This window comes from Benincasa hispida, chromosome 8 (genome assembly GCF_027475165.1).
Source record: "Benincasa hispida cultivar pf3 chromosome 8, pf3_genome.v1.1, whole genome shotgun sequence".
Lineage (NCBI taxonomy): Eukaryota > Viridiplantae > Streptophyta > Magnoliopsida > Cucurbitales > Cucurbitaceae > Benincasa > Benincasa hispida.
In genome coordinates, this window is record NC_143485.1 from 12,600,647 (window position 1) to 12,606,670 (window position 6,024).

The following is a 6,024-nucleotide window of genomic DNA, read 5'->3' on the forward strand; positions in this document are numbered from 1 at the left end:
ATTTTAAGTTTCAAATTTCATCCAACGGGAGTCAAATAAACTTATACTCAAATGATACTTTTGAAATACTCATAAAAGATCTAGATAATATTCGATATTTCTAAAATAAAAAACAAAATTTAAAGGTATTTTTTATAGTCTTAAAAAATCCACAACTTGTGGTGTTCTAGTAGGACTTGGATATATGGGTTCAAAGTTTCTTCTTTTATTTTCTATAAAAAGATTTCTCCCCATTAATGAAGCAATATTTGAAATTTTTATTTCATAACATAAATGTTTTAAAATATTTATCGATTTGAAATGATTTATTATCTAACTCAGTAACATTATCGATATGTTGATACATTTATAAATTAGAAATTTTAGGGTAGATATTAAGAATTAATCATTACTTTCGATATTTAGTATAAATATTTAAAAATGTGCTTTTCCTCACAAAAATTAATTAAGTGCAAAATATTTGTATTCTAAAAAATAGAAAAGGTTTTAAATATTTGAGAAACTTTATTAGTTACAAATGTGAAAATTTTATGTTTAACATACTTTGAAATCACGTAATGACATTTACTGACAATAAATTTATATTTTGAGAAGAAATCACTTGCAAATCAATTAAAATAACACATTGATGTGGTACTTACCACCTATGAAATTAAGAATAATAATATTAAACATTGGTATAAGCCTATATGAATCAAATCTAATAATATCCAAGAGAACTAAGAATCCTCCAAAAGGGGGAAAAAAAAATCTTCACTCACACACTCTTGCATTGTCCTCTAGGAAACCCACTAGAAAACTCCAAGTGGACAGCCAAAAAGATTAAATTCCTTTATCTTTTTCCTCTTTTGTTCTCTCACCTAAACACAAGAAAATCCACTTCATTAAGAAATCCTACTTCATACCAACCTAAATGAAAGCAAGGAGAGAGAAAAAAAAAACCCCATCTCTTGTCCTTATTTATATTGGACTTGGAACCTACCAATAAATTTTTAATTGTTCCCTTTATGATGACTTTTCAAGTATTTAAAATTTTTTTATATTAAATAATTATCAATAATTTTTTTTATTATTTAAGAAGTTTTTAGTCCATTACGTCTTACACTTTGTCCAAGCTCAATTTATAACGATGAGATCTTTCACATTGATCAAGGAGAATTAGAGCCATTGGATCCTTCATATCTATCAAGGAAGAACAAGAGCCATTAGATTTGCTTGATGGTCAAGTTTCTTTGTGCTATAAATAAGAGGGGACCCATGGTTGCCAAACTATCCCAAAATCTTCAACAAGTGAGCAACGTGTATGAGAGAAAAATAGAGAGTTTCTTATTATAAGAGAGCTTACTATTTCTTTGTAAGAAAGAAAGTTTGTAACTTCTATTTCATATAATAAAATTCTTCTATCATTGTCCGTAGTTTTTATCCTAATTTGTTTAGTGAAATTATTGTATGTTATTCTCTCCCTTTTTCTTCTTCTTCACTATTATTATTCTCAATCTACTTTAGTTGTGATATTACTCTGTTTGGTCATAGTCTTTTTCGTAATATGTGAAACATAAAAATAGTCATTCCATAAGTCCTTCAAATATATATTAGACTTCTAAAATATGAATTTAGTATTAATAATAACATATGAATTTTTCTTGAATCTTATGTTCAAGCACTAGAAGAAAACACCCATTTCTTGACGCTTCAAATTACCGAAAAATGGTAAAAAATGCGTCGGGAGTTTGGTCGAGATATTTTCATTGGGAGTACAACTCCCGATGCAGAAACACAGACTGTCGAGAGTTTGAACAAACTCCCGATGCTTGTTGTACGACATTGGGAGTTTGGAACTCTTGAGCATGTATAAACATCGTCGGGAGTTCAATATCAGAAATTCAAAACTAAACTTAAACTCTTGACGGCTTACCAGCCTTGGAAGATATAAAAACTCCCCATGTTTTTCATCGGGAGATGGTAATTTATTTTTAGTTTTTTTAAATTTGATCTAAATAACCTATATAACATTATTAAGCAACTAAAAAAATATTCACCTAAGAATTTAAACAAACAATCAAAATCCATAGTATTTTTTATTAAAATAGAGAAAAGTTGGTAAAATACATAGAATAAACAAACAAACAAACAAACAAACAAACAAACAAAAGAAATATATCTTCACAAATACAAAGAAGAAAGAACATGAAAACAATGTCTCCAACACATGATCTCGAAAACAACGTCTCCAACACATGATCTCAAACACAGCATCTCCAACAACATTTCCAACATCATCTCCAAATAGCATCCTACAAGAAAACAAAAACCATAAGGTGAATCCTACAGATCTTACAAAACAAAGAAAATCCTACAATCCTACAAAACAAAGAAATGAGTAAAATCTTACATAACAAAGAAAATTAACACACTTCCAAGACTACATATTCTCAACCTGAAGCCTCCACAAATACAGAAAGACCACAAGTTAAACTTCAAAAGAATAACTAATCTTAACCCTTCCCAAACGACATCAAAATCCATAAACTTCCACAAACAAACAAAAAATTTCAAGTTGAACTCCAAAACGAGTATAACCAATCTACACCCACCCCACACAACATTCAAATTTCATAAAATTCAACAAATAAATAAAAAAAAATTTCAATTTGAACTCCAAAACAAGTCTAACCAATCCACAACCATCCCAGATAACATTCAAATTTCATAAACTTCTACAAACAAACAAAAAATTCCAAGTTGAACTCTAAAACAAGTATAACCAATCTTAACCCACCCCCACAATATTCAAATTTTATAAATATCCACAAACACATAAAAAATTCCAAATTGAACTAAAAACAAGTATAACCAATTCAATCCACCCCATACAACATTCAAATTTCATAAACATCCACAAACACACAAAAGATTCCAAGTTGAACTCCAGAATAAGTATAACCAATCTCAACCCACCCCACATAACATTCAAATTTTATAAACATCCACAAGCACACAAAAAATTTCAAGTTAAACTTCAAAACAAGTATAACCAATCTCAACCCACTCCACACAACATTCAAATTTCATAAACATCCACAAACACACAATAACTCCAGAAAACACATCAAAATCCAGTTGTTTGGCTATCATAACGGCAGGATAGCCAACAATTCATTATCATAAAGCTACTAGTAATAGACATAACTAATTTGTTACCATAATTGTAGGATAGTAATATATTAAACAACTAGATAATGAAGTAATCATACCTAATTTGATGGTCTTTCTCTCTGTGATTGTATCATATCTTCAATCATTTTTTTCATTTCTTCCATTTGTGTTGCATGATCATCTCTCATTTGTTTTTGAACGTCTTCAAGTTTCTTAATCCTCAACTGAGATTGCTCGAAATTGGCTTTTAACTCCTTCACCTCCCTACTTTCCATTCCTTGAGTTATGACAACTCGATGAGCTGCTACCCCTTCTTGACTTAGGTTTAGGGCCCCAACCTAGGCCTTTTACATGATCGGGTCGTCTACCAAAATTGTTTCACAAATTTCATCCCTGTTAGTGGTTGGGAACCTTCTAGAGTGGAGTTGGATTGTAATTCTAATATTTGATTCTGCACATATTAATTAAGTGCGTAAGTATGAGTGACTGAACTTATAAATGAAAAACAAAATGAAAATAAAACAAAATTGATTACATGTGCATCCTTAGCTATCTGATTCACGAACTTGCCATCTTTAGAGTGTGTTTCTTTAAATAAGTCAACACATCCTATTTCTCGACCTTGTTTTTCCTGCAGCTCAAATGGTAATTTCTCTCTATTCTTCCCGTTCGTCTCTGAAGTGTCCTACATTCGAACAAAAAAAAAGAAAAAGAAAGATATTCTATAGTAGTAAATTAAGTAAATGATACACACCCTCAATCATTATAACTTGAAATTCTTCACTCTCGAAGTGGTCACATAAAAAATACCAATCTTTTGGTCTATTCTTAAGCCATCTAGGCGGGTTGATACATGCCTACTGAGGGTTGCTACATTTCCTGTAATGTCTACGCAAATCTGCTCTAAATTCTTTGAACGAGTTTTTTTAATTTTATATTCAATAAAATTATTAAGTAGTTGATTGGATAAATCAAGCACAAAATGAGGTTATAAAAGAATCAAAGAATAATTAGCATATATGATGTTTATGACAATCTAAAAGAACAAACTTATAAACTTACCAACAACTGACTCTTAGCCAATTCTACAAATTTGTTTGGAACATCAGTGAAAGTACGACATCATACTGGAAATGTAGATTTCACGGCAATACCAATCGCATTACTAAATGGTATAAAATGTTGACAAATTGGCTTCTTCTCCCTCTCTTTGATCATGATTGAAATTCTTCTTATATTTTTGCACTATTTTTCCAACTCGATTTTCCGCGACTGCTCGCATTTCCTTTGAGTGGATGGAGAGCTACTATCTATGGAATAAAAAATTTAAAATAGTTTAGGAAGTATTTCAATCAACAAAAGATTTGTACGAATACTAACCTGAAGTGTCACCCATAGAAGATCCTGTGTTGCCTAGATATATCTCTTGCTCCTGGAATTCTTCCTCTACCTTATGTTGCCTATTAGGGGTTGACATCGTATCTATTCAAACAAAAAAAGATAAAATAATATAAAATCAATATGTCAAACAGTTTGTTACTCCAGCCATTTAGAAGTTTTTTATGCATCAACTTCACTAAAAAGTTCAAGGACGAAAATTGTGAACAACCAGAGTATAGTTCATTACGTGCTTCAGCTATTAAATCCTTAAATAAGTTTGTGGTATCTCTTTCTTGAAAATTAGAAGACATTTCATTCTCGATATCTTCTTCATTTGTGTCTTTGTTTTCAACCAAAACTTGTACATCGTTTATAAGATTCAACATTTCATTTTCTTCAATAACATTACATTCTATGTTAGTTTCTTCATCATCATGTATTGAATAAGTTGTATAATCTTTCAAAACTTCTAAACAAGTTGACTGGCTCTCCGTGATATACCCATTCATAGTATGAGGGGGATATTCCATTGAAGAAAATCGAATACGAGGATTTCCATGAGCAACGGAATAATCATTCCAAATTTCAATCGTATATGAACGTTACATTTACAATCACAAACGAAAACAAACGGTTATGCATAAAATAGAAATTACAGCAAGCTATACAAAAGATCAAGGACAAGAGTAACACACTTTTGCAGACTCATCTTCTAGTTCCTTGATCACGAACGCTCGTTCACCGCACAACAACACACGAACGCTTGTCCAACACGACCGCTTCATAACACGAACACGACGCACTCGAACTAAGTGATCACCAAGGTCATGAACATCCCAAGCACAATGAACGGCCTCCACAGAACCTTGACAGAGTCGAGTTGAGTATGACACCACCAAGAAGGTTACCTTGATATTTTCAGTGTGAGAATCTAAAGGGTGGGGTTTGTGTGGACTTGGTTTGAGGTAGAAAAACGGAGAAATCACAATCATGTAAACAATTGAGCAAGTGGGAGATGGAAGAACCTATCGTATAGGTCGATGCCCAATCATTTAGGAAAAGCTATGCGATCGTCTAGCAAAAGCTATGTGATCGTTTAGCTCATCGCTTAGCTGAGTGTCTATCGCCTAAGAACACTCCACGATCGTTTAACTAACTCCAAGCTGTCGCTTAGTAAATCTCATTTACTTGAAAACTTCTCCGTGAGTAATTTTTCCGAGAGTAGAATCTCAAAAACAACCTTAATCAACATTAAACAACCTTACCAAAAATAGGAAAATATTTTTCCTTTTATATCACGGTTACCATGAAACCATCAATAACCTCCCACTCAATTGATTATTAGAGAAAAAAAAGATAATTATCCAATAATTAATATTGTTATAAATATAAATGATAACGAACTTACCATACTATATTTATAACCTATAGTGTTTATATTTCATTTCATGAAACATACAAACCATAGCTCTTTTCTATTCCATGGCA

The 6,024-nt window shown here is 31.5% G+C and overlaps 1 long non-coding RNA gene across 1 annotated transcript; it reads right to left on the bottom strand.

Annotated features, from left to right (window-relative positions):
* Window positions 1-2,109: 2,109 nt before the first annotated feature.
* Window positions 2,110-3,835, bottom strand: LOC150034366 (uncharacterized). The gene is made up of 3 exons (XR_016531102.1): window positions 3,692-3,835; window positions 3,255-3,607; window positions 2,110-2,294 (listed from the first exon to the last, which is right to left on the bottom strand). It is a non-coding gene; the product is annotated as an uncharacterized LOC150034366 (long non-coding RNA).
* Window positions 3,836-6,024: the final 2,189 nt, after the last annotated feature.